A 16,572-nucleotide genomic window follows, 5' to 3' on the forward strand; every position below is an offset into this window, starting at 1 on the left:
TATTTAGGTTTTCTGCCCATTTCTTGACTGGGTTGTTAGTTTTTTTTGATATTGAGCTGTATGAGCTGTTTGCATATTTTGGATATTAACATTATTTGCAAATATTTAGAAATGGGCAGTTTAGTCTGGCAGCAAAGCTTCAGGTACTACCGGCTGATACACCCAACACACTCTTCAGAGTGAAACCTGGTCAAGAAACATACATCTTTCATCCCCAGAAGCCCCAGTCAGAGGTTCAAGGCAAAGTCTTGATTAACTCTATTATAGAAATGAGATACTCCTTAACTTTCTCTTGCTTCCTACTGATAAAATGATAGACCAGGGCTTCCCTGGTGGCGCAGTGGTTAAGAATCTGCCTGCCAATGCAGGGAACACGGGTTCGAGCCCTGGTCTGGGAAGATCCCACATGCCGCAGAGCAGCTAGGCTCGTGAGCCACAACTACTGAGCCTGCGCGCCTGGAGCCTGTGCTCCGCAACAAGAGAGGCCGCAATAGTGAGAGGCCCGCGCACCGCGATGAAGAGTGGCCCCCGCTCGCTGCAACTAGAGAAAGCCCTCGCACAAAAACAAAGGCCCAACACACCCAAAAGTAAATTAATTAATCTTAAAAAAGAAATGATAGACCAAACCACAGGAAGTCACTTTCACTAGTTCAAAACTAAAATAGGAAAAGGATAAATTTGCCATCACAAAAGGTAACATGCCTTCCAGGTTTCTATGACAAACGAGAATTTTCTTGTTTTACTGAGGAAATGACATTATCAGAAATAGTCTCTTCCTGCAAATTAAAGCTGGTTCAGAAGACCATACAAAACTTAAATCATAAAATCATGGAATTTTTAAAATTTTTATACAATTTTAAAGGTTACTTCCATTTACCGTTATTACAAATTATTGGCTACACTCCCCGTGTTGTACAATACATCCTTGAGCCTATCTCACACACAAGAGTTTGTGCCTCCCCCATCCCTACATTGCCCCTCTCCCTTCACTGGTAACCACTATTTTGTCCTCTGTATCTGTGAGTAAAATTACAGAATCTTAAAGACAAAATTTCAGAAGGCACTTAGACCAGTGCCCCTCCCTCAAAGTACACAGGAAGAAACTAATATCCAAATAAAATGACTCATTTGCTTTAGAAGCTCAGATCCATACACAGATGAAAACACATTTTATAACTACAAGAGGAAAAAAAAAACCACACATGGCTATTCAGCAGAGCTCAGATTTCCTGACTAATTCTAACAAGTATTTTCTACCATACTCCAAAGCCTCTTCATGACTTTTAAGTGAGGTCAGATGTTCAGAGTGAAGGGAGAGGGCAAGAAATGGAAGTTCTGAAGGGGGTAGAACATACTGGAAAAAGCAGCTGCTATGAACACAGGAGTGCAGTCTAGGAACACGTATGAAGAGCCGTGGACAGGGTGGGGGGCCCACTCACATCAGGACCATGAGTCACAGGGGCAGAAGTACAGGGATGTACCTTTTTCTCCAACAGCTTCTGCAGTCCAGATCAAGGGAGGGAGATGCAAATGTCTGAATCCCCCCAGGGCTGGGGTTTTATCAGACGGCTGCTACAGAAGGTGATGAGGTCAAGAAATCAAGGACGTTACCAAGAATGTGACTGAAGAAAGAATTTCAATGCCCTAAGAAGGGAGGGAAGACAGGAAAGGCTGACAGACATCAAGGAAGATGTTTGGCGTCAAGTCCCCAAGGAAGAGAAGGAATCTGTGTTTTGAGAGAACTGAGAGGAAAAGCTGGAGTGAAAGATGATGGACAGAAACTGGATGTTATAATTTATCTTTTCAAGATAAAAGCTCTCTTGAGTAAACGTAAGATCTAGGATGTAGCCACCGCGTATCACCTGACTGAAATGAAAAAGACTGCCGCTGGGAGGGAAGAGAGGCCAGGATTTGGAATGGGTTATCTATGTGGTCATTAAAGGAAAGTAGAGGGAGTGACCTGGAAGGTCAAGGGACGAGTGTATGCAGCAAGAACAGGTACACTTGAAAGTCACATAATACATCCTGAAGCTCCCCCAAAGCAGAAGATCATGTGACTCTTTATGGGTTGATATTCTAGCTTACTTGGATTTCTGTTTTGCTTTTAAGAGCTCTCACATTACAGGGAAGGAGCTTGCAATGAATACATCCGTATGGGTTTAGTGGCGTCATTAGGATCTGGTTGTGACTATAAAGCCAAGTAAATGTTAACACTTACATGTAGCATTTTCTATTACCAAGCCATATTTAATGCTGTCCTAATAACATACAGTATTTCCTCAAACATAAGACATCATTGATTTTAAGATGAATCAGTATTTATGTACCACTAGGAAAGAAAAATTTTTTCTTTTCCCGATTTTTTCTTTTTTTTTTTTTTTTTTTTTCGGTACACGGGCCTCTCACTGTTGTGGCCTCTCCTGTTGCGGAGCACAGGCTCCGGACACGCAGGCTCAGCGGCCATGGCTCACGGGCCCAGCCGCTCCGCGGCATGTGGGATCTTCCCGGACCGGGGCACGAACCCATGTCCCCTGCATCGGCAGGCGGACTCTCAACCACTGCGCCACCAGGGAAGCCCTCTGTCGATTTTGATTGTAAAATGTCAATTGTAAAATTGTAATTTTAGATGTGGATACTGTGTATCATACATTAGGTGAAATATAATTTGAACTCATTGAATTCTTATAAAAGTTTTATGTATTTTATGTGGAATGTATTGTTATTATTGCCCCCGTATTAGAGATAAACTGAGACCCAGAGAGATGAAGTCCTTGCTCATGTTCACATGGTTAATAAGGGGGCTCTGAACACGGGAAGCCTGGCTACAGGATCTCCTCTGAATACTAGCCCAGTTCCATCAGTATTCATTGACGAGGACAAACAAAAAATCATGATAACACCAACCCAAGCTTTCCACTCTCACTACCAGAAGGAGCCAGCACTCTGGAGGGTCTGCAGCTGATGCAGCCTGAGGACTTGGACTTCCTCACAGAACTCACATCCCACAGAACAGATGTGACTCAGGCCCAGTCCTCTGCAGAAGATCTACCCCACTTAGTGGTTTCCTGAAATTCATCCCTCACGGTACCAGCCAGTCAGCACCAACGCATCCCCACACATCCACAGGTCTTTTCCACTTGGCCGTTACCATATCCATTCATCTTTAGTGATATTTACTCTTCCTCTTCCGACTGCCATCATGTGCCTCATTTCGTGAGGGTGACTCCTGGAGCCCTGTTCACAGCTGCTCCTAATAGAGAAGCCGCAGCCTTATAAGTACCCAGATGCATCCAGCCCTCGGATTATACAGCCTCCGGCTGCTCTGCCCCTTTGGCTCTCTCAGCCAGCAAGCTGGGAGCCAGGCTCGTGGATTCACGCGCTCCCTTTATAGCTCACGGCCTTAGTTACTATGGTAACAGATGTCAAAGAAAAACAAAGAGTCACTGTTTCCATGTCCTATAAACATAGGAACAAACGTTCAACCTTGCTGGTAATCAAAGAAATATTAATAGAGTGTAAGATACCGTTTTTGTTCCTCTATTTGGAAACCATTTTTAAATGATGAAACCCAATGTTTAAAAAGCAATCAATAGAATCATGAAGTGTTAACATCGTCATCAACAAAAATGGACTGCTGCTAGAACCAGCTAGTATGAACATTTACTGACTGTCTTCTATGAATTGGGCGTTGAGCTAAGCGGTTTGCCTTATGTACTCGAATCCTTAGAGGGAAACACAATAGTATTCCGTCTTGTAGGACACTGAGGGTCACTGGCTAAGAAAATAAAATGGGGCTTCCCTGGTGGCGCAGTGGTTGAGAGTCCGCCTGCCGATGCAGGGGACACGGGTTCGTGCCCCGGTCCACGAAGATCCCACATGCTGCGGAGCGGCTGGGCCCGTGAGCCATGGCCGCTGAGCCTGCGCGTCCGGAGCCTGTGCTCCGCAACGGGAGAGGCCACAACAGTGAGAGGCCCACGTACCGCAAAAAAAAAAAAGAAAAAAAAAAGAAAAGAAAAGAAAATGCGTACTATCTTTGAGAAGGTCAATTTGGCTGTAGGTAACCTCTCATAACTGAGACAGCAGACTCCGGACCCAGGAGGCCTGGTTTGCATCCTAGCTCTGCCACTTACAAGTAGTGGGATCTGGCTTGAGTTATTTCACACCTTCTGTGCCTATTTTCTCATCCTTAAATAAGGGTAATGATGTTTCCTACCTCACAAGGCTGTTGTAAAGATGAGTTAATATTTGTACAGTACTTAGAGCAGTGCCTGGCACATAGGTGTATGATACATATTTTTAGCTGTTATTGCTATTCTTATTTCATCTTCACTCTTAACTTATAACTTTGCTTCCTACTTCACTGAAAAACTGGAGCAGCCAGAAGAACCTCTGCATCCTCCCACCTACCAGCATTGATACCCATATTCTCTGCCCTTGGGTCTGTTACTAGAGATGACTTCTCATGCTCTTGGATCTGTTACTACAGATGACTTTTCATGTATTATCAAAGCCAACCCCTCTGCTAGGACATTAGATCTCTATCCTAATCATTCTCTTAAAGAGATCATTCCAGGAAGTCTGCCTTCTTCCTACCTCAAATTTCCCCTTTCTAGTGGAACCTTCTCTCTGGCATACAAAAGAGCTATTATGCCTCCCATCTTAATCAGAACAAAATGAAATCTTTCTTTTGATCCCACATGCCCCACCAGCTACTACTCCCACTTTAGTTCCTTTTGCAAAACTTCTCAAAAAAGTGGTCTCCATACTGTGTCCAGCTGCCATTCTCTTAAAGCCACTCCAAATTAGACTTTTGCCCCTAATCCCTTCCACCAGTGCCCTCTATGCTTCTAAATTCAGTGGTCAATTCTCAGTCCTTACTTTTCCGGCTCTACCATTTGACACACTCCCCCCCCCCCACCCCCACTCCTTGATACACTTTTTCTACTTAGCATCCGGAACTCCACCATCTCTTGCTTTTCCTGCTGCCTCACTGGACACTTTTCTCAGTTTACATTGCTGATTCCTCCTCTTCACCTCAATCTCCTCCTGCTGGAGCTCCCCACGGTCACTCACTCCTGGTTCCCCTTTTCTATCTACACTCAGCATCTCACCAGTCTGAGTTTTAAATATCAACTTTCCTATGCACAAATGACTCCCTGATACACATCTGCAGCTCAGAAGCCCTCCTCCCCAGCTCCACACTCATATACCATCCAAATGCCTGCAAACACTTCCTTGTATATGTCAGATCAACACCTCAAGTTTCACACATCAGCAATAATGCCTGATCTTCCCCCTACCAGCCACAGTCCTCTCCTCCAGTCGATGGCCATTCCATCCTTCCATGGCTCAAGTCAAAAACTCTGCCGTCATCCCTGACTGTTCTCCGGCACATCCAACCTATCGGGAAATCCCGATGGTTCTGCCTCCAAAACAAATCCAGAATCTGATTATTTTTTACTGCCTCCTTTGCTATACCCATAGTCCATGCCACCATCCCCTGAGCAAGCACAATTTCTTGCCTGGATCACCAAAATGATCTAATAACTGTGATGTGGGTCTGCCTGGCCCCAGACTCCCCTTCCCCGTGCCCCAGTCCCTAATTCAACACAGCAGCCAGAGTGGGCTTTTCCAGACAAAAAGAAAATCATGCCAAGCCTCTGCTCAAAATTCTCTCACAGCTCCTGCCATTTCACCCTCAGCACAAAGGCCAACATCAAACAAGATTCCACATTGGCCTGCAACACTGCCCGTCAGGGGTTCCTTCATCTGTTTTGTGCCATGGACCCCTTTGGCAGTTGGCAGTGTCTATGGATCCCTTCTCCAAATAATATTTTTAGATGTATAAAATGAAATACAATGGACTACAGAGGAAACCAACTCAGTTTTAATTTTAATTGTGATACCGTAACACATGTACTCCCTTTATTAATACATTAAATAAGAGGATCTAGTGGCAGGTCTAATTACTAACATAATTTTGATGTGATGCGATGATGAACACAGCCATATTTTAAGATATCTGCAACACGTATCATGTGATAGGATAATATCTATGACTTCTACTGCTGACAAGGTCATTGGTTCTACTAATTTATTCTAGGTTTTTGGTCTGCTGAAAAATGTTAAATTTCAGTTAGATGTTATTGTTAAAAATAAAAGTGAAATTTTTTCCCACCCAAATTAATAGACCCCTGAATTCTATCCCTGGACTCCTTAGAGGTCCTTAGACCCAAGGTTAAGAACAGCTGACTCTACATTTCTTCTCAAATCTCCTTTTCTGGCTAACTGCTTAACAACTGCAGTTACCCAGACCACACAACACCCATTCTGTACTCAGAGCCTTTGGACTGGAGCTTCCCTTCCCCTGCATTTCCTTAACTCTTTCTCTTTTCTTATTTCTTTGCTCAAACGTCACAGTCGTAAGGAGTCCTACCCTGACCACACTATGTAAAACTGTAACCAACCCTTCCACTACAATCCCAATGCCTCTCATCTGGCTCTTCTTTTCCACAGCATTTATCGCCATCTAGTCTACAATTTATTCACTTTATTTCTTTATTATCTCTATTCACCACTATCAACCTCCCCCACTCCCTTAGAAGGCAAGCTCCTAGAAAGCTGGAATTGTTTTCTTCTCGATTCACTGATGTATTCAAATGCCTTGAACAAGTCCTGGCATGTAGGAGGTGTTCAGGCAATACTACTTAAATAAATGATGCACTTCAAATAAAATCACTGTTGAATGTATATTATGTGAATTATTTCTTCTATACATAATTCCATGTAAGAACACATTATAGCATTTTATCCTTTCATCATCACTCCATATCCGATATTTCTTTCCATTCATTCCAAAGTGGATCCTCATTTCAGTTCTTAGAAATGCCTCTAGATTTACTGAAAAAGGATGGGGCATGGTGTGAGCTGGTGTAAGGTGACATGCCTATCAGTTTAATGGTGCAAAACCAAGGTTCAAATATTGGCTTCTCTCTTTACTAGCTTTGTAAAACCCAAGAAAAGTATATAATATTTTCTAAGCTGCAGTACCCTCCTTAGTAAACTATGAATAATTATCTACCTCATAACATTACACTAAGGATTACAGTTATTTAATCCATGTATAACATTTAGTTCATTTCCATAGGGCCTGACAGATGTAAAACACAGATTCGTTATTAGTTATTATCACTGAGAAATGGAAATACCCTCTTGGAGTACAAGTAGCAGAGTATCCATTTGTGCCATTTATGAGTGTCTGGTATCCCCCCCTCTCAGAAAGGATCATTTAGAAGAGGTTTCTAAATTGTAAAAGCAATATAAGCATGCTTATATTTAAGAATTGGAATTCAGAAAACATGAAAATCCACCCCCTAAGATGCCACTGTTAGTATTTTGCTGTACTTCTTTCTGTTCTTTGTCCTATACATCTTATCAGGGTTGTAACCATTCACAACTAGTTTTGTTTTTTTTTTTTAACATCTTTATTGGAGTATAATTGCTTTACAAAGGTGTGTTAGTTTCTGCTTTATAACAAAGTGAATCAGCTATACATATAAAAGATATGGAACACGTCACACATCTGCATGTCATCCTTGCGCAGGGGCCATGCTAATCTTCTCTGTATCGTTCCAATTTTAGTATATGTGCTGCTGAAGCAAGCACCACATCTAGTTTTCAAAATGACTTTGAACTCTGTAGTAACTGCCTTATTTCTGATCCTTATTAAGAATCCTGAATAGCCAAAACAAACTTGAGAAAGAAGAATGGAGCTGGAGGAATCACTCTCCCTGACTTCAGACTATATTACAAAGCTATGGTAATCAAAACTGTATGGCACTGGCACAAAAACAGACACATACATCAATGTAACAGGATAGAGAGCCCAGGTATAAACCCACACACTTACAGTCAATGAATCTAAGACAAAGGAGGCAAGAACATACAATAGAGAAAAGACAGTCTCTTCAATAAGTGGTGCTGGGAAAACAGGACAGCTACATGTAAAAGAATGAAATTATAACATTCTCTAACACCATATACAAAAATAAACTCAAAATGGATTAAAGACCTAAATGAAAGACTGGATACTATAAAACTCCGAGAGGAAAACATAGGCAGAACACTCCTTGTTATAAATCACAGCAATATATTTTTGGAACTGCCTCCTAGAGTAATGGAAATAAAAACAAAAATAAACAAATGGGACCTAATTAAACTTAAAAGCTTTTGCACAGCAAAGGAAACCATTAACAAAATGAATGGGAGAAAATATTTGCAAACGATGTGACTGACAAGGAATTAATTTCCAAAATATACAAACACCTCATACAGCTCCATATCAAAAAACAAGCAATCCAATCAAAAAAATAGACAGAAGACCTGAAGAGACATTTCTCCAAAGAAGACATACAGATGGCCAACAGGCACATGAAAAGATGCTCAATATCACTAACTATTAGAGAAATGCAAATCAGAACTGCAATGAGGTATCACCTCATTATCACACATAGGTCAAAATGTCTATCATCAAAACATCTATAAATAATGAATGCTGGAGGGGGCATGGAAAAAAGGGAGCCCTCCTACACTGTTGGTAGGGATGTAAATTGGTGCGGCCGTTACGGAGAACAGTATGGAGGGTCCTTAAAAAAGTAAAAATGGAGCTACCATATGATCCAGCAATCCCAATCCTGGGCATATGTCCAGAAAAGATGAAAACTCTTAATTCAAAAAGATATACGCACCCCAATGTTCACAGAAGCACTATTTATAATAGCCAAGACATGGAAACAACCCACGTACACATAAGCAGATAATTAGTTTAAGAAGATATATATACATATATATATATATGCAATGGAATATTACTCAGCCATAAAAAAGAATGAAATACTGCCATTTGCAGCAACATGGATGGATCTAGAGAATAAGTGAAGTCAGACAGAGAAAGACAAATGTTATATGATATCACTTATATGTGGGATCTAAAAAATAATACAAATAAATGTGTATACAAAATAGAAACAGACACAGAAAACAAACTTATGGTTACCAAAGGGGAAACAGTGGGGGGGAGGGATAAATTACTAGTTTTGGATTAACAGATACACACTACTATACATAAAATAGATAAACAACAAGGTCCTACTGTATAGCACAGGGAACTGTATTCAATATCTTGTAATAACCTATAACGGAAATAATCTGAAAAATGTACATATATATATACATATACACACACACACACACCCCTGAATCACTTTGCTGTATACCTGAAACTAACACGTTTTAAATCAACTATACTCCAAAAAAATTTTTTTAAATAAATAAAGACATTGATTCACTTTAGAGAAAGAAAAGAACAAAGCAAGACAGAAACCACACTCCTGTTTCACTGACCTCCCAGAGACGCGGCTCAGAGTTCTGGATGATCAGCTCATATCTGACACAGAAGCAGGATGGTCCTCCAGGTACAGCACAACAAGACAGAATGTCTTTGTTCCTGGTAGTGACACACATTCCCACTCTCCTTCAAACACCCTACAGCTGATCTGAGTTTGGGTGAAGAGGGGAAAGAAAGAGTGAGGAGGTTGGGGGAAGAGTCTAGAAGCTTCTTCCCTGAGACTCTAGAGAGATGGGCTGACTCCACAGGTGCAGGGGTGGGAAGGGAAGGAAGCAAGTACTCTGAGCAGGCTCATACCAGAGGGAATTGGCTGGTTCCTTTATAACCTTAGGCTCCGGTTATAGCCACTAAGAACAAGGCAGTAAGCCACAGGGAAGGGAGCTCTGCGACGCCCTCGGGAAAGGCAAACAGCATTGACAAGTTTTGCAGAAATGAACCTGCCACTTTCAGTTTCTTTGGCACACAGAACTAAATAAATGTCAGCTATTATCACACACATGATCATGCCTGGATCACATCCAGTGAGCTACATTTTTAACATGGTCACAGGTGATTCTGAGGCAGCAGTTTTCAAAGTACAAAGCAGAACAGTGCTCTTCAAACTTACGCTCATACACCCACTACAATTTTTCTAAAAAATACCATACTCCTCACACATTTTTAAATTGACATCTGAAATTTGTCACTGTAAGTTTAAACAGTTGCAAAAACAAATTCTGGACAATTTATGAATACTAATCTTAAAAATATAATGATTATTCTTTTAAATGTAGTTAATAGACTCTAATAATACCATATTTGCCATTCAGCATTATCTGTTTAAAAAGGCTGTGAACAGATGGCTTTAACATTCAGGAATTTTACCTGGTCCTTTTCCTCCTTTTAAACATTTCAATTTCTTTTCTTTTTAACAGAATTTATCCAAAAGTAATAGTTTTATGCTTCAATGCCTATTATTCACCCTCTCATAATTTCCAAGGAATACAAATGTAAAAATGATTTTAAAAAATTTTCTCTGATCACAAAAGTAGTTTTAGGTTTATTTCTGGGCTAAGTTATAAAAATATTTTATTAGCACCTAACGTATGAAAACATACTGAAATGTGATAATTATTAAAAATTAAAATTTAATTGGAAATGTATCTTATTGGAATGGATAGGATCAATTTTTTGGTCCTCTAATAAAGGCTTCCCAGATACCATTATTTGAAATTATCCTTTCTTTGACACCCTGGAGGTTTTCACATCTGAGCAAGGTAGAGCAAGATTTGCAATAGGTGAGATACCTTCCCTTTATAAATTGGGTAGGCGATCCATTTAAATTAAGAGAGTACTAATGAAAGCTGAGGATCTGGAAGGTAATTTGCTCAAAATTATCCATGCCTCTACCCCTTGGAGGGTCCTTCTGCATCCCCCAGTTTAAAGACTACTGATCTAGCACTATATCCAAAATACCTATGCATCTTGTGAAAAAGGCAGATTCATGGACTGTACTCCAGATACCTGAATTAACAGGATCCCCAGATTACTTTTCCCCTCACTAAAGATTGAGAGACGAATTGGGATATAAAACAAACGCATAAAATGTTAAATGATGTACAATTTAAATAAAAATTCAACAACAGATGACCTATCATAGGTAGTACCTGGTGGCCAAAGGATTCAGAGACACTCATGAGAGGGTGGGACAGTCAAAGGCTTTTTTTTTTTTTTTTTTCCCCAAAGGCTTTCTAAAGGAAGCAACGCTGGAACTGGGGGAAGGATGGGTAGAATGTGAAAGATAAAGAGGCAGAGGTAAATGGTTTACCAAGTTTGAAATGTAAGGTATTGATTTTGTTGACTAGGAAGGAGCAACTAATGCCCTCAAAAAGAGACTCATCACAGAGACTCCCTGGTGGGAAGGCACTGGGTTATTGTGCCTGAGTGCTGCAAACATAATTACTTACTGTTGAAGACAGAAATACGTTGAGAATATTAATTTAGGTAAATTGGTTTTAGACAACTGGTTTTGTGTGAGTTTGCTTCAAGCAAATTGACCTAGAGCTGAACACATATTTTATCCATGGATTGGGTAATCCATAAACATAAGGATAACTATATATCACTATTAAGTCCCACATTCATCCCAGGCTGGGCAAAAAGAGTTCAAATTCAAATTATTTTATTCTTCTAGTAGCCCTGGCAATAGGCTTAGCAAAAGGTATAAGCCATCACCGAAAATGAAACCAAGAGCACCTAGGCTTTTTATTAACTCTGATTCCGTTATCACTGAGTATCACAAAGATTCTTTTAAATGCATCTGTTCACAGGAAAGTAGAAATCACTGACTGCCCCTATCATCTATCCTTCGGACCACTATAAGGACCACTCCAAACTGGTCTTCCTATTTCTCCACAGCAGCCACTCACCTCCCTGCCAGATCTATACTCACCCTCAATACCTCTAAAGCAGTCTGACAACACCTGTATTTGGTTCTGTTACTCTCCTGCCTAAAACCTTCACGCCATATAATTTCTCTCTCTCCTGAAGACCTGACCTCCTCAAAGTCTACAGACATAATGCCCTTGCATATCATTCCCCTTGCCTCTTATCTATCAGTCATAATAAACTACCTGCTATTCTTCAGACAAGTCCTGCTCCATCCTCCCTCTGCCTGTTTGGTCTAGCTTGCCTCCACCTCACTTATCCAGCCTACTATCTTCCATGTCTGCTCAGGAGGCCTGTCCTAGTTCCCCCAAATAGGATTGATCATACTCTCCTTTGTGTTCTATGATATGCTATACATTCTTCAATAAGACTATTAGACCATTTTATTGCACTTATCTGTGTACATTTCATCTCTCTCTCCCCCATGCTACTCTCTGTCACCTACCTGCTACCCTGCCACCAAAAAAAACAAAAACAAAAAGAACCAAGTTGCTTGACTGAAAGGATCTTGCCTGACACATCTCTGAATTCCAAGCATCTATCAAACTTACCAGTATATAGTAGATGCTCAGTAAATATTTGCTAAATGAATGCGTGAACATATTATTATTTGTAATAGTGGAATTAATAATCAATGAATTAGACACTAATAATGTGCTAGATGTTACTAAATAAGAGTTAGGTATGATCTAGAAGCAACAGTAACTCGGATGTCACCACCATTTACCTGCAACTTCTAAGATTACAACACAAGATAGAATATGTGTTCTAAATAAGTCAGGGGAAATCCCCTAGGAGTCGCCCTCACTATGCCATGTAACTCAACACACAATAGCAACTGTTTTTCAAGGTTCATTTCCACTTATCTTGATTGGTGCTACACTGAAGAAGAAATCTTAACACTGAGGAAAAAAATAACATCAGAGAACACACGGGGCAGATCTAAAAACCATTTGGTTGTTGTTTCCATTTTAACAAATCCTGTGCTCCACTGTGGAGTCACTGTATACTTTGCTACTTAAAATATAGAAAATGTCCCCATAGTTTCCCTTATCTTGAATTCACAAAATTCATTATATTTGGCTAAGACCTTTCCTTATTTAAAATGACCAGAAGATCAGCAAATCAAATTCAGCATTTCATCATGATGAAATAGTGCAGAGATGGTTCCACACTAATGAATCTAAAATGCAATTACTGGATAATCAGATTAAAGAAAATCACATGAATCACACAGTCATTTCAGTAAATATATCCCTCATACATTAAACTCAAACTAATTTTTGTGATATCAACACTTAGAAGCCCAGATATATAAAGAATGTTCCTTAACTTGATAAATATAATTGATCAAAAAAAATCTCTGACCAACATAATTTTTAACTGGAAAACATTAGAAGGAAGCCTATAAAATCAGGAATAGCACAAGGAAGTCTACTAATCACCACTTTTCTAGCTTTGTTTTGGAGGCCCTAGGCAGTAGAAAAGGTCTAGTAAAAAAAGATAGGTAGGGCTTCCCTGGTAGTGCAGCGGTTGAGAGTCCGCCTGTCGATGCAGGGGACACGGGTTCGTGACCCGGTCCGGGAGGATCCCACATGCCACAGAGCGGCTGGACCCGTGAGCCATGGCCACTGAGCCTGCATGTCCGGAGCCTGTGCTCCACAACGGGAGAGGCCACAACACTGAGAGGCCCGCGTACCGCAAAAAAAAAAAAAAAAAAGAAAGATAGGTAAAGATTTGTGTTTTATTTTCTAGTGTTAAAAACCTGATTAAAAATGGGCAAAGGATTTGAATAGACATTTTTCCATAGAAGATACACCAGTGGCCAAAAGGCACCTGAAAAGACACACATCACTAATAATTAGAGAAATGCAAATCAAAACCCAATGAGACACCACACTGATTAGCGTGGCTAATATTAAACAAACAAAAACTCAGAAAATAACAAGTGTTGACAAGGTGGAGAAATTGGAACTTGCTCACTGTAGTGGGAATGTATCACTATACATTCAGCAGCTATGAAAAACAATATGGAGACTCCTCAAAAAATAAAGATAACATTGCCATATGATCCAGCAATCCCACATCTGGGTATACACCCAAAGGAATTCAAAGCAGGGTCCCAAGGAAATATTTGTACATCCATGGTGATAGCAGCATTATTCACAATAGCTCAAAAGTGGAAGCAACCCAAGTGTCTACTGACGGATGGATGGATAAACAAAATGTGGTACAGACCACAGAGTGGAATATTATTCAGCCTTAAAAAGGAAGGAAACTCTGATACATGTTACAATATGGATGAATCTTGAGGACATTACGCTAAGTGGAATAAGCCAACCACACAAATACCGTAGGGTTCCACTTACATGAGGTACCTAGAGTAGTCAGATTCATAGAAATAGAAAATAGAATAGTGGTTGCCAGAGTTTGGGAAGAGAGGAGAAATGAAGAGTTGTTTAATGAGTATAGTTTCAGTTGTGCAAGACAAAAGAGTTCTGAAAATCTGTCACACAAACATGAATATACTTAACACTACTGAACTCTACTTAAAAATGGCTAACACCTATTCACCTATTATGTAAACCATTATGTGCTACATATACAAAGTGTTAATAAATGTTTTCAATGAGTAAAATGATAAAAACTTTTCATGGTTAAGATGATAAATTTTACTTTATGTATATTTTATAATAAAAAACACAAGCTGTCATGATTTGTCTACAAAAATTCCAAGGCTCTCAACTGAAAAAACTAGTAGAACTAACATGAGTATAAAATCAGAACTAGAAACATGAAAATTGCTTTGTTATACCAACAAAACCATTTTAAAACATGACAGACGAATACCATTTTTAATTAAGTCTGCAAAAATTAAGTTAAATGGCACGAGCTATAAGAAGAAAACTGTAGAGCTTTACTGAAGAACATAAATGAAATTCTGAATAGCCAGAGAGATAAATTATGTTCCTGGATAGGAAGACTCAGTATTACCAGGTCTCTCATATTGATCTATGATTTAATATAATCCCAATGGAAATTCCAATCTCATCATTTCATAGATCTTGAGAAACTGACTTTCAAGTTCATACATAAGAGTCTATGTCTACAACTACCCAAACAAAATTTAGAAGGAAAAAAAGAATTGAGGTAATTTGAAATGCCAGATATTTAAATAACTTTAAAACTATATCAACTGCAAAGACACAAAATTGGCACAAAGTCTAGATAAACATAAACAAAAAATATTAAAGGATCTAGAAATAAATCAGCATATAGAAAGGCATTTATATATGTGACAGTTAGCACTCCATATCTGCCGAGCAAGAACCAACTATTTATTAAATGTTGGGGCAAATAGCTGTCAATCTGGGAAAGACAAAACTAACAGTAGCTTACATTATTTTGGTTCCACAATGAGCCGGGCACTGTGCTAAGGTCCCTAAATGCATTATTTCATTGACTACTAAAAACAATTTTTTTACACAAATAAGGAACCTAAGCACAAATAAATAGGAAATCATCTTGCCCAGTAAAAAGTAATTAACTTGCTTCAGTAACTGCTGAAGCCTAAAATTTGACTCCATGACATTAGATTCCACAACCTAAGCTCCCTACAGCACACCGCCACCCTTAACAACACATCCTTATGTATGCCACACACAGAAACAAATTCTAGACTGAATAAAAATCTAAACATATATGCATATTAGTTAAAATATACATATTGTTCAACTTTAGGTTAGGGAAGGCTTCCTTCAGACCAACAACAATAAAAACAACTCCAGAAAAGATATAACTAAATATAACTATAACTAAATTTCCATATAATGAATGAAGGCAAAAGGTAAAAGACACGGCAAGCTAAAGACTAGGATTGCGATATATACAAAGGACTAATCGCCTTAATATACGAAAACCTGCTTTCAAATCAGTAAGAATAGAGACTAATGACCCAATTTACAAAAGGGCAAAGAATACAAGCAAACAAGCCACAAAAGAAGACAAAATGAAAAGATGTCCAACTATGCTAGTATTGAGAAATACAAATTAAAAACAGTAGTATGCAATTTTTAACCTTAGATTGGCATAAGCTAAATGAATATTGGTGAAGTGTGAGTAATGGACATTCTTGTGTTAGTTGAGTATATTTAGTGGGTTCAGTATTTTGAGAGGGCAACTGTGTACTATCTACCAGTGGTTAAAATGAGTAGGAACTCAAAAAAAAAAAATGAGTAGGAACTCTAACACACAATTCTGCTTCTATCTTATCAAAGTACTCACAGGTATGCACAAAATAGATGTATAATAATTTCATTAAAGTATTGTTTGCAACAGTGAAAGATTCTAAGTGATTAAAAGGTTCGTAAATCAGGAAACAGTTCAATAACTTATATTTACTATTTTATTGAGAGAGAGTCTATCTAACAAAAAAAGTCAGAAAATGGAATTTTAAAAAACATGTGCACAACTGCATCAAAATTTTAGAATACTTGGGAATAGATTTAAATTTAAGGGAAGGTAAAACCTTCACAAAGAAAACTAAACAGAAATCAGAAAAGACTATATTCAAATAAGTATGTAGGGAAAGACACATATTATGTTTGTGGAATTAAAAACTCATTGTAAAGATGTTGATGCAATCAAAACAATAATGTCAAAATGGATAAAGTAACTCCAAAACGCACATGGAAATGCAAAGAGCTGAGAATAACCAAGGTAAAAGGACACACTAGTAG

General features: G+C 39.0%; 1 protein-coding gene and 1 non-coding gene across 4 annotated transcripts in view; both read right to left on the reverse strand.

The window, feature by feature from the left end:
- The window catches only part of FMN1 (formin 1), a 406,441-nt gene that overhangs the window by 273,266 nt on the left and 116,603 nt on the right, over window positions 1-16,572 (reverse strand). The gene's annotated exons all lie outside the window — the stretch shown is intronic.
- LOC114905457 lies at window positions 7,559-7,665 on the reverse strand. Its single transcript, XR_003796281.1, has one exon. It is a non-coding gene; the product is annotated as a U6 spliceosomal RNA (small nuclear RNA).

This window comes from Monodon monoceros, unplaced genomic scaffold (assembly GCF_005190385.1).
Source record: "Monodon monoceros isolate NGI ecotype Baffin Bay Population unplaced genomic scaffold, NGI_Narwhal_1 Super_Scaffold_21, whole genome shotgun sequence".
Lineage (NCBI taxonomy): Eukaryota > Metazoa > Chordata > Mammalia > Artiodactyla > Monodontidae > Monodon > Monodon monoceros.